Below are 17,317 nucleotides of genomic sequence, written 5' to 3'. Positions count from 1 at the left end.
GGTGCCTTTTGTGATGATGACACGCTCCTGTGAAGTTGGAGCTACTGTGAAGTTGGAGCCAGCGCTTGGTCTCTCATCAAGTCACTGAATAGTGCCACCCTGGCATTTGCACCAGACGTGAGGATGACACCAGGAGCACGCGTGGACTCCTGCGGACTCTGCCTGGGCCTTGGACATTGGATTCAGAAACGTGCATCTTGGGCAGCGGTCTGTGCAGAGGGAACCAATGATAGAAAAGAGACGGCTGGGACCTGCTAGGAGCGGGTGTGCAACTGCCAGCTCTTCACTGGGGTGAGATATGGAGGGGGGCGCAGCCCTTGCTCCTATGGGTACTGTGGCTTAGTTGGTTAAAGCACCTGTCTCGTAAACAGGGGAACCTGGGTTCAATTCCCAGCAGTGCCTACCTCTTCATAGCTCACTGCAAAGCCCCAGTTTCCTACCTTTGGAGCAGGATTGGTCCTGGTGTCAATATGTAGCTCCCTGGCTCCTTCTTCCCACTTCGTGGGACTTTGGTAGACCCCTCTTCTTGCTACAGCATCTAAACCTGTCTCTAATGAACAAGAAATGGGTTCTCCTGCAGGATACGTGCAGTGTTTAGAGTGGGGCAAAATCAGAAAAAATGAGATCTCTTGCCTGTTTCTATGTGCAACTGCAGGCCTGTGCAATGTAACACCCCTATTCGTCATAGGAAATGCATGTTTCTGAATGCTGTTCTTCTTGTCAAGTGACCATCTCATGTTTTAAAGGTCCTCTCTGGTTGTCTGGGCCAGGCCCAAGTGAAAGAAAACTAGATCCCAGGAGCCGCGCCGAGCGCCACAATCCAGATTCCAGGGGCATCCTTTCTGAAATAGGGTTTTTGATTTGGACTTTCCAAATGCATTTAATGGGTCACAGATCAAGGATGGGTAGGAAACCACCGAGGAGAAAAATCATCTAGAAATGGGCCGAGAGAGAGAGAGAAACTGAACGAGAGGCTGAGTCTTGCTGGTGCCTGGGCAACTCCTTTGGACCCTCTGGGTACTTCTACATGAGATGCTTTATTGAGCATTACATTCATCTGATGTGCATTAAAGCACGGCCGTAAAACCATGCACTAGGCTAACGCACGTTTGATTAGTGAAATGTGCATTTTTCTAATACCTGAAGATACAGAGAGTTTTTACACATGCTCTAGGGTGCGGGGGAAGGTGCTTTAATTAAAGTGGATCCAAAAGCTACCCAAATTCAAGCACCTGGAGTGTCTCATATATCAGCATCCCCACACTTCAATACGTCAAACAAGCTTTAGTTGTAGTGCCCCTGCCACCATTTTGAAGCACGGGGACACTGCTACATGAGACACGGCGGCTGGCTGTAATCACAGCGTGTATGAGCAGCCTCCTGGCTCATGTACAGTCACCAGCAGGTACTAGATTTAATGCTCGCGAGAGCACCCTGGCTGAGACTCCCTCCAAACAGGGGGCAAGGACGGCTTCTCTGCCACCCCTGCCGGGCTGTAGCTCCCTGGGGCCAGCTTCTGCCTGCCTCCAGCTCGTGGGGGTTTCCTTGCTGGGCCTGTCTGGGCAGCAGCAGTGCTGCACAGGCCCGGCTGGAGCAAGGAGGCTCTGCCGCTTGCTCCCTGGCCCCTGGGCATTGTGCCCCTGTGGTGCGGGTACGTTCTGGCTCCAGCACGGGAGCCAGCCCCTGGCCTTGCTGTGGGGACCTCGTGGGCCATCTGCCTGAAGTCCCTGGCAGAGGAACCCCGTGGACATGGCAGCTTCCCTGCCCCTGAGACGCTCGGTCCTTGGCCCCAACTGGGCAGCAGAAGAGACCACAGACCTTCTGGTGATTTGGGGCAATGCCGAGGTGCAGCAGCAGTTCTGCCAGGGCAGGAGGGCCAATGCTCTTCTCTGAGCAGTGAAGGCTGCGTGGCTGCTGCGAATGGTGGTCACTGAGCACAAGAGATGGTCCAGAGTAGCTTGCAGCACCATGCCCTGCATGCAGGAGCAACCCAGCATCCTCACTCGCAGGGACCCAGGCCATGGGCAGCATATCTATTCAAGCACTGGAGGTCTGCCAAAGCCCCCGCACCAGACCAGACCTGCAGAGAAGACCCAGACAAGAGCCCTCAGGCCGGCAGCACCCGTGTCCCGTGTCGTCCCTGCCCCTGGCTTCCTCATCCAGTGCTGGTGCCCGGGTTGACATCTTCCCCACAGCCAGAGCACAGAGGACAGGCCAGGGAGGACACCGCCCATGGCCAGCTCCAGCTCCAGCTCCTTCCTGGAGGGGGTCAGTGGCCGTGTGGCAGGCGGTGGGCCTCTGCCACCCAGCACCCCGCAAGCAGCCAGACCGCCTCCCCGCCACCAAGCGCCAAGGCCACCTGCCAGGACCACCTGCCATGCCCAGCTGGTAAGCCCATCGCGTGGAGGATGGCTGTGAGGGGTGGGGGGCACTGTGGCCACCAGTGCCCATGCCACCTCACAGGCCCACACCTGGCTGCAGGCCTGGCTCTAGGGGCACCACACAGGCCCCCTTCCCATCCTCTCCTCGCCCTCCCCTCTTCTTCTCTCCCTGCCTGGCCTCGCTGTCCCCTGCTGTCACGTGCAGAGAAACTCACTGATGGCACCGGTGATCTCCACCTCCGCTGCGGGGTCAGGGCCTCGTATCACAGGCAGAAGCAGCCCTCCAGGCAGCGACGCACACGGCGGGGAAGTGTGGGATTGCCCGGGGCACCACTGAAGTGCAGAGCCCTGCAACAGGTTCTCATGTGCGCCCGGGGCACCATTGCAGGACGGCATAGGGGTTGGGCACCCCTCGGTGTGCTCAAACAGCTCCATGTGGCATGACCTGGGAAGTCTCAGTAGGGGCACGCTTGGGGCACAGCGGGGGTAATGCCCCATCCCAGCTTTCTGATGAGACATACCGGGGAGAAAACAGGGGCATCACCGGCTCCGTGTCCCAGATGAGTGGGAGCCCTAGTCCCTCTGACCCCGGGCGGCATGAGCCTGCCTCCATGGGAGCAAAGTGCTTGGCGTGCAGAGGAGAAGGGAAGGAGTTGGTCGAGGGCAAGCCTGGCAGGTGGTACCAAGGGCCAGCCCTGGCCTGGCCTGGGGAGGGGATCAGGAAGGCAGGCTGCCTGCAACAAGAGCCAAGCGGGCCACCTGCCCCGTGGAGGGAGTGGGGATGGAGGGCTTGTGCAGTGGCCACCCATGACAGGGGCTGCCTAGCTAACTTCCCATGGTCCCTGGGCACCTATACACGCACGACCCCGATCTAAGGCTGGGTGGTGCACAGTCCCTGGGTCTAGTGCCCGTTACCTCCGAGAGGTTGCAGTCTCTCAAAAAGAGGCTCTGTCTTCTCCTCCTCCCTGCCTTCTCAGGCAATGAGGGATGCCCTTCCTCTAACTGGCCAAGCTTTGAACCTGGCCTCTCCTTTCCCTGGAGCAGTCCCACAAGGAGAGGCCTGACCCTCCTCAGCCCGGGACCCTCGGGAAGCAGCTCTTCCCTCTGGCCCCTTTCCCCTTTGCCCACAAATCGTCTTGTCCTTCACGTCACAGTCCTTTCCACTGCAACCCCTTACAGTCCCCTGTTACAGGGCATGTCTACATGTGGCGCTAGGTTGCCGTAGCAACACACTACAGTGATGTAGCGTCTGCAGGTGTCTGCACATAACCAACAACATGTCACCACAGCGACGTGCTCCCCTGGTGTAGCACTCTGCTAAAAATAACAGTGCGCCACACATAACGGCATACTACGGGCTGTTACTGCGCCATGATTTAACACTTGCAGAAGGAAGTACTACATCATGGTGCAAGAACAACACTGCCGTAGTGACACATGTACAAGTGTCCACAGTGTCCTCGCTCTGCAGGTCCAGCAGCTGTGCGTGGGGGAGAGGCACCAGCTGCCACCAGGGATGCAGCTTGAGGAATGGTGCCCCGATGACCAGACCCTCTGAATGCACCGTCTCCACCAGCACCAGGCGTAGGACAGCACCCTCCTGCTGGGCAGCTGGGCACCGTCATGGAGGAGTGGCTGGCCAACCTGCCGGCTTGGCACCCGGTGGCAGGAGCAGAGCAGGAGAGGGAGGCATGTGAGCAGCAGAGGTGGGCGAGCAGGAGCAGGTGGCCAGCGAGCAGGAGAGGAACCTGGCTTCTGGGGTTGAAGAGAAGCGCGTTGCCGTCCAGCACAGCATGGTGCCACCCAGGAGCTGCTTCTAGAGCAGACAGCCTCTGAATCACAGCGTCCTAGACCCTAAACACTGGAGGCTGCAAGTGGAAGAGGAACCGTGCAAAATACCCTGGTCTGACCCGGTTTGCTCTGCCTTTCAGCATCCGCTGTCTAGCACCGTGTGACACGGGAGGCTGGATGCAGGATCTGTGGTGTCACCCAGTAAATGGCAGTCCTTCTGCAGTGCCAGAAGAAAAGCATTCATTGTCCACCGTTGTTTTGAGAACACATGGGCGCAGGCAGGGAAGCCCATTCTTGGGGAAAAAGGGCACCAAGAAACCCCAGTGGCCCAATGGATAAGGCACTGGCCTTCTAAGCCAGGGATTGTGGGTTCAAGTCCCTCCTGGGGTGGTCTTGTTAATTTTTAACCAAGGTGCAGATGAGAAGGCAGTGAACATATGTTCACAGGCTTCTTCTAAATAACCAGTTCCAGTGCTTCACCACCCTCATAAGGAGGGAGGTTTTACTAACCTCCATATTAACCCTCCCTTGCTGGACTTTGCGCCTAGTGTGCCTTCTTTCATCTGTGGCCACTGAGAGCAGTCCAGCTTTGTGCTCCTTGAAACCACCCTGCAGGTATAGACTCATAGATGTCAGGGTCAGAAGGGACCTCAAGAGATGATCGAGTCCGACCCTCTGCATAGGCAGGAAAGAGTGCTGGGTCTAGATGACCCCAGCTAGATGCTTATCCAACCTCCTCTTGAAGACCCCCAGGGGAGGGGAGAGCACCACCTCCCTTGGGAGCCCGTTCCAGACCTTGGCCACTCGAACTGTGAAGAAGTTCTTCCTAATGTCCAGTATAAATCTGCTCTCTGCTAGCTTGTGGCCATTCTTTCTTGTAACCCCCGGGGGCGCCTTGGTGAGTAAAGCCTCACCAATTCCCTTCTGTGCCCCCGTGATGAACTTATAGGCAGCCACAAGGTCTCCTCTCAACCTTCTCTTGCGGAGGCTGAAAAGGTCCAGGTGCCCTAGTCTCTTCTCGTAGGGCTTGGTCTGCAAGCCCTTAACCGTACCAGGTAGGTAAAGGCTGCTATCAAATCCCTTCTCAGTCTTCTCTTTTCCAAACTCAATACACCCAGTTCCCTTAGCCTCTCCTTACAAATCCTGCCCCCCAGTCCCACAGCCATTTACTCTCTCCAACTTGGCCACATCCTTTTTGTACAAGCCTCAGGTGGGTGCGTTTGGCAGGGCACTTGTCAGGAGGCATTACAGACCCTGCTTGTCCTGGCTACAATCCTCTGCTACACCCTTAGCTTGTTTGCAGCGTCGAGTTTGGGAGCTGCATCAGACACAGCCGAGCTGAGTGGTCCTGCCCTGCACCAGGATATGCACCATTCAAGGTGCCAGGCAGCCAGGGTTCAAGCAAGCAAGCAAAAATGAATCATGAAAAGATTGTGACAAAATTGATTTGTTTTTCAAAATAATCTTAATCTCCTCCTTGCTGCTTGCTGCCCTCCAGTTCTCTCTCCATCCTCCTCATGACCAGCATTGACCGCCTCCACCACCTCCGTGGGCATCCCTCTGCACCTGTAGGGATTTCAGCCCAGTGTCGTCATGCTGAGGGCCTGCCAGGGCCTCTTTCTGGCTCACACGGGCTGTCAGGCCAGGACTGTTTCCATTACACAGTGTGGAAATGCTGCTCTTAGCAGGGAGCCCCCAGAGCGCCCACATCGCTGGGCTGCAGAAGGACTCTCTTTGCTTGCCAGCCTGCTGTTCCCACGCGTCCTGCACTTGCGGCTGCCTAGCGGGTGCTGGGTGCTGTGCTCCGTCCTGACCTCACTGCTGCTCGTGTCAGCGCACGCGCACTGGGTGTGCCCTACAGACCCCGAACACAGCAGCAGCGTAGGCAGGGATTTGATGACTGAGCACCTGGGAGTCCCCATGCTGCCCCTGGCCTGGCCTGAGCCAAGTGCTTCGGAGCCTGAGCTCCAGCTGCCTCCATGGTTTTTGTTTCCAAGCTGACCTAACTCCTACACGTGTATTGAGCTATCCAGGTGCCCCATCGCTGTCCTACTGCCGCACCAAGGGGCTTGTCCTGCTGGGGGTGCTGGCAGTCCTGGTCCCTGGGATCATCGTTCTGCATGTGGTCACCAGGAGGAAGCATCAATGTGAGTGATGGAGAGGAGAAGAGATGGGGACGGGTGGAGGGACTGCCATCCCATCCTGACCTTTCCCCAAGCCCCTCACGGCGTTGGAGTTTCACTGAGGCAAAACTGAAAACTTTTCTACCCTGGGCAGAGATGCCAGAGAGTGTCTGCATGTGTGTGCGTGTGTGTGTGAGAGAGCACATGCATGCATGCACGTGTGTGCATTACTTGCCTTCTCTAGAGATTCAAAGGCCCTTGCTCCTGCTGCCCCCACCGCTCGGTGTCCTTTTGCCGTGGCTGCTGCTGTGGCAGTGTGGGCTCCCCAGGAGCTGCCATTGTGGTGCTTCCTCTAAACCTGCACCTGGAGCTCGCTCGCACTTGCCTCCCACTGGTCACACCACTGGACTGACAGACTCGCACACTCAGCCCACAGACCGAGGAGCTGGTCTGCCCCACGGCTTTGGCTGCAGCCTCCAGGTGCAGAGGGAGCAGCAGCTGTTCCCGATGCCCCTGGAAGGGGCCCTCATTGCTTGCAGGTCTGTGCTCCAGTCCTGGCCCCCAGGAGCCTGCCTGCGCCTGCTCTGTGGTGGGTACAGGCTGCCGCCTCAAGCGCCCCCTTGTCCCATGCTCTGTTCTGGCCTGGCACCTTCATCAGTTCTTGTGTGGACGCAGCTGTGCAGGCTTGATTGCAGTTTTCCTAATTAAAAAGCATCCAAACCTAATGTCTGCTCCTCCTCGGACGTCTCCTCCACAAGAACACAAGAACTGCTGCTTCTCGGGGCTGGATGAGAGCTGGGTGAGGGGCTGTTCTTGCCTGGTGTAGGACGGGGGGCACAACAGGGCCAAGCATGACAGTGTGTTCTGGTCCTGTCACTTGTGAGCTTTTGATCCTGCCATTCCCCCACTAGTGTGGCCCCCAGAGCCCTGCTCCAGGTAGGGAAACCAAGAAATCCCAAGTATTAGCAAAGAAATTATTATCCTTTAAGGGAGGGAATATGGGCCTGGGCATGAGAGCAGTAGGCACCACTCATGAATGTCTCATGCCCCGGCGGCAGAACCTCTTCTGCAGTGACGTTCAGCAAAATCAAGTGCAAGCCCTGCGCTTGGGATGGAGGAACCACATGCACAAATACACACTGGGGAGTGACTGGCTGGGCGGCAGTGCTGCAGAGGGCCTAAGGGTTACAGTGGACCCTGAGCGGAGTGTCAGCCAGCCCTGTGCTCTCGTTGCAAAAAGAGCCAGCAGCCTCCTGGGTTGCATTAACAGGAATGTCACCTGCAAATCATGGGGAGGGATTCTCCTGCTCTGTTCAGCATTGCTGAGGCCTCCCCTGGGGAACTATGTCCTGGTTCGGGCCACAAGATTCAAGAAGGCTGTATCGGGAGTTGATTATGTAAGGGCCCCTCACCAAGTGCTGAGATGCAGGGGCTTGTGGGGTGGGGCATGCTGGAGGCTAGGTCTACAGCACCCCTGTCATGAAAGAGCCAGGGCCCGGTGCCTGGCATGGGTTACAGTTGATGCCCTCCCAGGGGCGAGGTCTCCAGCCTGGGGTCCAGGTGTGAGTGAGTGTGAGGGGCAGAGAAAGGGAAAGGGTTAGAGGCGCCTTTCTCCTTGTCATTGGCAGGACAGAAAGACTTTTCTTTCTGCTGGGATATTTTGGCAGGTAGAAATCCCCCCGCTGGGGTCAATGATGTTGTTTTGGGGCGTCCAAGACACTTCATGACATGGGGCTAAGCCAAAACCCTGGGCCCAGCCAGTCGCCATGAAGAGACGGGATCACGGCATCCCCAGAACAAGGGGCGCCTGCAGCCAGTCCACAGCAGGGCCGCGGTGCCAGCTGGGCTCAGGGAGGCAGTGCGGGCACCGTCCCCTGGAGCCACAGGCAGCAGCCCCGGCCTCTCCTCTGCAGCCCGTAAAAGCCAGAGCCAGGCCTCGGTCTCCTCGTCCAGGCCAAGGCGAGTTCGTGCTCCTCATGGCTCCTTCATGTCCCTCCTGCTTGGGTTTTGCCTCCTGGCCCTGACTCCAGGCAGACCCGGGGCGTTCCCTGCTCCTCAGGCTGGTTTGCCCTTTCCCTCTGGGTTTGCATTTCTGCTCCCGGTTCGCCCTTGGCTGCTGTTGTCTCTGGGTCACAGTCTGAGCCCAGGTTGTCCTGACTTGGCTACGGCTTCCAATCCCAGTCCCACCCCGGCCCCTCCGAAACCTAGCACCTTGGGGAGCCGATCTGGACTACCCCTGTGCTTTGGGCAACTAACTCCTGGGCTACACCCCCCGTGCTGCAGTGCCGAGCTCTTCCTCTGCTCACGCTTCTCACACACGTGTGCCGGGAACTGTTGGAGCAGCAGGAGCGATGGGCAGGGGTAGATAATGGGAAGCGTTGAGCTGTGTTTGTGCTGGGGATGGGTCAGCCGCCTGGAGTCGTATTTTGGACACAGGTAGGTAGGCTTGGCTCAGGTAATTCATGTGGGAGGGTCCCTGGGCCCCCACCTTGGCTGGGTTTGGGAGCGCTCCTCGCAGCGGGCTGAGGCTTGGGTATTGGAGGGATCCTCTTGCTCCAGGGCACTTTGGGGATCTCCGGACCTCCTGGTGGGGCTCTGCCCCGGGGTTTGAGGCCTTTGCAAGCAGGTCCCTTCAGTCAGGTAGTTGGCAGTGTGCTGCACGGGGCTGCTGGAGTAGCCTGAGCTAGGGTTAGGGAATGGGATAGTTCAGAGCTGCCTTGGTGGGATGCCTGGAGGGCTATTTAGGACGTCTGTAGGTAGCCTCCTCCATGCTAATCACATGAGGCTGAAGCTTGGGCCCCGCACGGGGTTGGGTCTGGTAGGTTGAAAGCGGTGGGGTCAGGCTTGGCTGTGGAGGGCTCCTCTTCCTCCGGGTGCGTGTTGCCAGGGAGGGATCTCCCAGCTGAGCTCAGTGGTGGGCTTTTGGGCTTTCCCCAGGTTTGGGGATGCAGATATTGTGGTCACGGCCCGGGGGCTCCTGGAGACAGCTGAGCTCAGGCGGGGCAGAGAACAGGAAGGTTTGAAGCTCTTTTCCCTTGGCAATGGGAGTTGTCCGAGGGCTGTTCCCAGGACACGAGCAGTTTGCCCAGTCCCTGCTGAGTGGAAGTGGGATGAATCCTCGCATAGGCTTACATTGTGGAAAGCAGTGGTGTCGGCCTCCGCAGGGTACTTGGGGGCTTTCCCAGCTACTGCCTGGCAGCAGCTTGCCCAGGGTGTCCTGCCTGAGGTTGCTGCAGAAGCTCATGCTGGGATTGGGGTTGGGGTTGGGGCTTTGGCTGGTGACAGAGAGCAGGAAAGCACGGAGCTGTCTTTCTGCTCAGGGTTCGTAGGACTTCCTCTTGATACCATATTTTGGAGACAGATGCGTGTCCTCATCCATTCGACAAGGCCGCTGGATGGACTCGCGCCCCCTTGCCCCCAGGGTTGGATTCAGGCGCTGTCTTGGCAGTAAGGGATGAGGCAGCCGGGCCCAGCAGTGGGGTTTGGGGCTGTCCAAGCCAGTTGCTGTCGCCAGACTGCACGGGGTCTCCTGCGCAGCAGGCTGAGCCATGGGTAGGGCCACCTGCCCCAGGCTCTGCAGCCTTAAGAGGCAGAGCTAGGACTCAGCCTCCTCCTCGTGGCCAAGGTGAAAGTGGTTGCTCCTTATTGCCCGTTCACTTCCTTGCTGCTCTGCTTTTGTCTCTGCGCTCTGACTCCACGGTGCTCATCCACGACTCCACGCTGCCCCTACCACCCCTCGCGCTGCTCATCCCTGCGGGCACCAGTGATGCTGCCAGGGAGACCCTGAGAGGATCACAAGTGACTCCCGGGCTCTGGGTGCAAGGCTGAAGGGTGAGGAGCTCAGGTAGTCTTCTCCTCGATCCTTGAGCTCAAGGGGAAGGGCCTTAGAGGGAGTGGACGCATCTTGCAGAGCAGTGCATGGCTTTGCAGGTGGTGTCACCAGCAGGGCTTTGGCTTCTTCAGCTATGGGATGTTGTTCCAGAAGATGCATTGTTGGGGAGACTTGGGATCCACCGGACACAGGAGGGAAGGTCACGTTGCAGATAAGCTGGCTAACCTAGCGAGGAGGGCTTTAAACCTGGTTTGCCAGGAGATGGTGACCAAAGCCCTGCGGTACTTAGGGAAATGGGTGACGTGGACGGAGCAGAATCAGGACGGGGAGAAGAGTCAAGTTAGTGGGCTGTTGCATTTCATTGTAGCCGTACTTGTCTTTTGTTCCTTTTATTCAATTATCTGTATTGTTTCTCTTTAGTGTCTATAGCCAGCAGTATTAGCAGTACTAGGAATTAGTGTTAGTATTCTTTCAAATTAGTATAGTTAGTTGGTAGCTAGCACTCATATTTATTAGCATTATGAGGACATAGTTGCCCATCATGTTAACAATAACCCCCTTATTTCCTAAGCATCCTGGCCACAAAGGAGCAGTTCACAGACTGTGCCGGTCCGCAGCTTGCTGGGAGTTTTCTCATGTCTGCTCCTCCTGGCTGCCAAGTCTTGCAATCTGGATCTCTCTCTCCATTGCTGGAGTATTTTCCTGACGCAGGACAAGGCCTCCAGTCCCCCACACCCTCCTCCCTGGGCCGTCCTAGCGCCTGGGCACTGAATGAGCAGAGCTCTCCCTCGGGGAGCAGCGATGCCGCTCGTCCTTGCCTGCTCCTCGGGGAAGCAGGACACGGGGACTGTGGGTAGCGCTGAGCTGGACGAGCCCCTGCGGCTTGCCCACGTCCTGCTGGGGACTTGTTTCGAGCCTGGGGGAGAGGCTGGGCCCCAGGTTGGTTTCTGTGAAATATCTGCTGTGTGTGCCTGTGTTGGCTCACCGCTCCACCCAGGAGCAGCACAGGCCATCTGCACACGCGGCCTCAGCCTCACCAAGGCAGTTTGTGCCTGAAAGTCTGCAAAGAAGAATTTTCCCACCTATTTATTTGGTGCAATAAAAGAGATCACATTCACCCCAAGAGCCGTGTCTGCCCTGTCCTCGCACCAGGACACGAGCTCACACCCCCCGCCGGAAGTCAGCGGCAGAAATTCCCGTACTCCTTTCTGCGCGTGCCCCGGGCAGCCGAAGTGCGGGGCAGCGCCACTTGGGGCATCTTCCCCTGGCTGCTGTCCCGAGCAGACGCTCCTATCTCGAATTCAGTCGCCTGTGTTTCACTAAAGCACGTTTACCAGAAAGACATCCCGTCCTGATTTGAAGATATCAAGAGATGGAGACTCCACCTTAGGTGGAGAGCACATACTTATCCCAAATTACAGCCATTGCAAGGAATAAGAATTACCTGCTAATTACAGACCAAATACACAGTGCAACTTTATTGATGCAGCATCATGCACACACACATTAGATATATTCTATATATCTGGCTTGTGGAACATATGGCCCGCGGGCCGCCAAGCCATTTTCCCCGGCCTGAGGTCCCTCGCTGGGGACAGGCGGGTGGGGGAGGGGAGGGGAGCTGCTCACCCCTCGGGGCTGGGCTCATCGCCCCCGCTGGCGGCCGGGCACCACGGTGAGCGAGGCCATGCGGACGAGGGGCTCCAGTGCAGCGGCCGCCTCGCTCCGGCCCCCCTTGGGCAGCGCCAGCTCGTGGGGCTGCTCTGCTCGAGGGATGGGGATATGAAGCCATTTATTTCTCCCCTTCGGTCTCTGGGGCAGGGGCTGGCTGGATGCAGAGTGGGTCCCTCCCCGCCTGCCCCTGCCCACCAGCCTCTACCATGAACCTGGCAGTAGGGCCGCACAGGCAGGGTCTCTCTGGCCAGCCCAGGACAGAGGGTGTAAAGGGGTCTTTGTCTTGGGTTATAATAACTGACTGGCCTGTGGGGCTAGCTGACAGCGCTGCCCATGTGGGACCCAAACCCAGTAATGGCTGGCCTGCCCCAGCCATGACACAGAGACACCGGGACTGGCCCCAGGAGACAAAAGTCCTAGTCCTGCCCTGACTCCCCATCGGCATTTGAGGTGCACTTGGCATATGATGGCAGCACCTGCACGTGTCAGGCTGTGCCGTACATATTATGACTATACCTGATGGGTGGGGGTCCATGTCGACACCACAGTATCACTATATCGTAATAAAATGGCAATTTTGAATTGGTGAGTTGTTTTTAACTTCACCTGTCTCTGCCAAACTCGTTTTTCTATGACTAAAATTAAGTTTGGGTCTATTAGCCACAGGGCCTACGCTACGCTCAAAAAATGGCGAATCAGAGGAAACGAAAATTGATGCTGAATGTCGAGTTTTCAGGGATAGTTGGACCACTGATTTTTGTGTTGTTGAACAAAACGGGAACATCCTGTGTCTGATTTGCCAAGAGAAAGTGGCTGTCGGCAAGGAGGACAACGTGGAGCGCCGTTATTCTACAAAACACACAAAGAAATGTGGCAGCGCGGTGGGGCGCAGTAGACTTGCTCGGGTGAAGTCTCTAACACGGAGCATGACCGGGCAGCCGTCTGCTTTCAGAGCTGTGAGGCAGAAGTCGGAGGCAGCGACCACGATCCGTCTCCTGATATCCAAGGCAATAGCGAAGAGAGGGAAACCACTGTCCGATGGAGAATTTGTGAAAGATGGCCTGGGCAGATTTACTGATAAACAGTCAATCCACACGTCCAAGCCTTCATTCACAAGCTGCAGTTGTTTCAGAAACAGTTGAATAAGAAGAATGTCACCCATCTCACAATACCGTTAACGGGATGTGCTGGGACTGTGACCCACGACAAGTTTTCTGCACCGATCGGCCGTCCGCTGGACGAATTCAAACAAAGACGTGCGGATTTCAGGGAACGCAGCGACGAGCTGGACCTGTTTGCAGATGCATTTGGAGCGGATGCCACCGATGCTCCTGGCACGATCCAAATGGCACTAATTGACATCCCAAATAACGGTGCCTTGAGGAGAGCTTTTGCCGAACAGGACCTACTGACATGTTATAGTCAATGTGTTACGTGGCACTCTTTCCCAGATCTATTCAGTCATGCACTTCGGTTCGTTGCCCTGTTTGGCAGCACGTATTGCTGGGAGCAGCTTTTCTCAAGACTGAAGAACATAAAAACAAAATCAAGATCACTTTGGGCAGACGGACATTTATCTGGAGTACTCCGCATCGCCACATCGAGTGTGCCGGCAGGGACTGATAACTGCTGCAGGCAAAAACAATGCCAGGTATCACACTAAAGAAACCAGTGTTCGTTGTAGTTTTCAGAAAGTTAAGAAGAGTAGACTTGTACACGTCATTGCTTTACACTGTTTTTGTACACGTGCAGCGTGGATGGGAGCTGCTCGTTTTCTAGAGACTTGACAACGGTTGTATTGCCGCCTGTCTCTTTTTTTGCCTGGATAGTTCCTGTTGTAACCGAATGTCCCAGTTACGAACGCACTGGAGAGCTGTGCTGTACGCTTGTTTAAGCCTGACCAATATGCTCAAGAGCAGAGCCCGAGCGATCTGGGCTCCAGCGTGAATTTGGAGCAGGTAAAATCTGTGTACAAATACTGTCCAGGGCTTGGATCGGGTTTGCTTCTGTTTCTCTTTGCGCGGGGTTGGGGGCTCAGCTTGTTAAAGATGTGATGTCCGCTGACACTTGGGGAGGAGGAGGTAAAACTAACCAGACACCTCCATAGACCTACTCTAGGCCGATGAATAGACCCACACGATCCTACAGGGAGCCCCAGGGGAAAAGACAGACTGGCAAAGACATGAAACCTCCCGCTCTATCAGATATATTACTAGAGCCTCTCTTCTTCCTCAGACCCAAAGATATCACAGAGCTTATACACTTCATCCTCACACACAACAATTTCACTTTTAATAATCAACATTTCCTCCAGATGATGGGAACAGCTATGGGCACTAAAATGGCCCCACAGTATGCCAACCTTTTTATGAGCCACCTGGAAGACGACTTCCTCAAGAACTGCACCATCAAACCCTTGCTGTACTTACGATAGATTGATGACATCTTCATCATTTGGACTGAGAACCTGCAATCTCTAATTGAGTTCCACCAGAAATTCAACAGTCACCATCCCTCCATCCGACTTTCCCTAGAATACTCCAGCACCAACATCCCCTTTTTAGACACAATGGTCAGTATCCAGAAGGGTAAAATACAGACCACAGTATACAAGAAACCCACAGACCAACACACATATCTGCACAGAACCAGCAATCACCCGAAACACACCAAAAAACCTGTGATATACAGCCAAGCCCTCAGATCCCACCGCATCTGTACTGAAGAGCACACCCGGGATCGCCACCTCACCAATCTTAAAAAGGCTTTCACCCAGCAAGGACACTCCTCCAGAGAGAGAGATCACACGTTTGAAAGAGCCACCCAGATACCACGTGAAGAACTGCTGCAGTACAGAAGGAAAACACCCACAAATCGCACACGGCTGGTTATGACATATCACCCCTCCCTTGAACCCGTACGGAAAATCCTCAAAAAATTGCAACCCATATTAGAAAAAGACCCTATTCTTAAAAAGATCTTGCCAGAGCCACCCATCCTAGCCTTCAGACAAGCACCGAACCTCGCCAACCTCCTCACCAGAAACAAACTTCCTTAAGCCCAGAACACACCAAAAGGGTCCAGACCGTGCCAGGACAAGCAATGCAAAACCTTCCCCCACATCTCCACCGCCTCCACGATTACTACACCCCACAACAGAGCCATCAGCATCCCAGGATCTTACAGCTGCACCTCCAGAAATGTGATATACCTCATCCAATGCACCAAATGCCTTGATGGAAAATACGTGGGGAGTCCAGACAACAACTGCGCACCAGAACGAACGCACACCGGACATCTATCAAAGACAGAAACACCCAATTACCGGTGGGGGCACATTTCTCACAGGAGGGCCACTCTCTCCCCAATCTCTCAGTCCTGATCCTCCCTCAGCTTCCCGCAGGAGCCATGACTCGATTTTACCTGCACTGCTGCCGTGCCCCGAGGTGTCACAGGGCTGCCCTCTGCCGACACGCAGTGTTCATCCAACCGGAGCTTAAAAGCAGAATTCAAATCCACATCATGGAAAACTAGTGTCACAGGCTTACTGAGAATACCGGAGTATGTAAGTGCAGGACGGGCTTTGCAAGAATTGAATCTCAAAGGAGCATCTCAGTTAGACACCTGTAGCAGGACTACAGCCCACTGGTTCAAACTCAGCTGTTTTGGTTTTTTCATTCCAGTTTATACTTGACTAACACAGAGCTTGGACACTGGAATGACATTTAAAATGAGGAGTCCAGCCATTGACTACGAACTTGGAAAAACTCAGTTTAAGCAGAAGTCTGGGGACAGAAGAATTAACATTTTATCTTTTGTATGTTAGGAGCTCATCTGACTCCAATTACCATTGCACCCACGTGCCTGACAGCCTACGGTGGATGTATCTTCCCAGCTTCCCCGTGAGGTAGAGAAGGAGCATTCCCACTCACGGTCAGCGCACTGAGGCACAGAGGGACAAAAGGATGTGCCCAAGGTCAGCAGGGCAGGCTGTGGCAGAGGGTGGAACGAAGCTCAGCTTTCCAAAGTCCTTAGGTAACCGGTGACTGTGTTACCTCTCGGTAGAGCTTGCGTCTCCTCTCCTTTGCATGAAATGCAGGAGTAACCACAAACGCATGAAATACGCACCAGAAAGATAAGACTGAAGGCCAATGTTTCTATGATGAGGAATAGGAATGACTGGATCATTTCTTTTAAAAATTAGGGGAAAAGCCTCCATACGTTTCTCTTTCATACACCTCACTGCAGGATCACCATGCAATACAGCACAGCTTTGCTTCCCAAAGGCCAAAAAAACCCAACAATCTTTCTGCCTGAAAAACAATACAATTTAAGTCTTTTCAAAGGTTTGGCTTCATTCAAATGATTTACATGTGTTGTTTCAGTACAAGACACAAGAGGCATGCAGAGGAAATGTATGAACTCAACACAAGTCGCACCTTCGACTAATTTAAGTTATAAAGTTAAAGTAAAAAAAAGAAAACGTTTTCTATCAATGACTAGACAGAGATCAATAGGATAATCAAGCTGCTTTAAAAGCCTACAGCAATCAACAGTAATTGAATATACTTTTGCTGTCATTTCGTCATCTCTCATATTTTTAATTAGTCACCAAACTTCAACTAACCTTTGGCTGGCTTCTGGGTAAAAATTAGCTTCCAGGACCTATTGACAAGGTGGCGGAGTGCTTAAGGTGATGGGCTATTAATCCTTTGGGCTCTGTATGTGTGGGTTCAAATCCTGGCCTTGTCATGAATTACTTGTGTAAATCAGGGCTGAACCACTGATTGTCCTTCTGCTGACTTCCCTAGGAGCCAGACTGTCAAATGGTGAAACTTGGGCAATTTTGTGCACTGGGCACGTGTGTTTTGGGGGCTCTGGGCTCCAGGCAAGTGGGGAAATGTTAGCGCCCACACCAGGCTAGCCCACATAACAGACATCCTACCTCAAAAAGTATTCACTTCACAAGAGGTTGTGGTGGAGCATGACAGTGGGAACACCAAGAGGGCACTCTGCTCCCCACACACCTTGTCATCCCATTCCCAGTCTGGCCTTTCCCCTGGCGAGGCTTAGAAAGCCCCAGGAGTTAGGAGGATCTTGGGCGCGACTTAGAAAGCCCCAGGAGTTTGGGGGATCTTGGGGCGGGGGCACTGGGCAGCAAGCTGAGCAGCTGCCTGGACAGGCACCAGGAAGGAACAACCCTCCCCAGTAATGGGATTTCTCTGCCCTGCGCGCGGCAGGTCTCACCCCGCAGTGTTTTATCATGCACCCGCGTTCACCCCGCTGGCCCTTTTGCTCCAGCCTGACCCTCTGATCCCTGCGCAACTTGGGAATGTCTTCCATTTTCTGCCACCCGGGGGGATTCCCTACCCAAGACGGCTCCCGTGAAGAGCACGATACCGCGTGGATGAGCCCCTGTTGGTGATGGACAGGAGGGGTTTCGGAGCAGGGGGGACCAAAGGGGTCACCTCTGTGCAAGTCCTCGTGTCCTTCCCACCAAGGGGCAGAGAGGACAC

General features: G+C 55.0%; 2 non-coding genes across 2 annotated transcripts; both read left to right on the top strand.

Moving 5' to 3' along the window:
* Positions 1-328: 328 nt before the first annotated feature.
* TRNAT-CGU (transfer RNA threonine (anticodon CGU)) lies at positions 329-402 on the top strand. Its single transcript has one exon. It is a non-coding gene; the product is annotated as a tRNA-Thr (tRNA).
* Positions 403-4,489: 4,087 nt separating this feature from the next.
* On the top strand, positions 4,490-4,562 carry TRNAR-UCU (transfer RNA arginine (anticodon UCU)). The gene has a single exon. It is a non-coding gene; the product is annotated as a tRNA-Arg (tRNA).
* The last annotated feature ends 12,755 nt before the right edge of the window (positions 4,563-17,317 follow it).

Source organism: Alligator mississippiensis, chromosome 11 (assembly GCF_030867095.1).
Source record: "Alligator mississippiensis isolate rAllMis1 chromosome 11, rAllMis1, whole genome shotgun sequence".
Classification (NCBI taxonomy): Eukaryota; Metazoa; Chordata; order Crocodylia; family Alligatoridae; genus Alligator; species Alligator mississippiensis.
The sequence above is the reverse complement of the archived record's forward strand: the minus strand, read 5'-3'. Positions and strand labels throughout refer to the sequence as shown.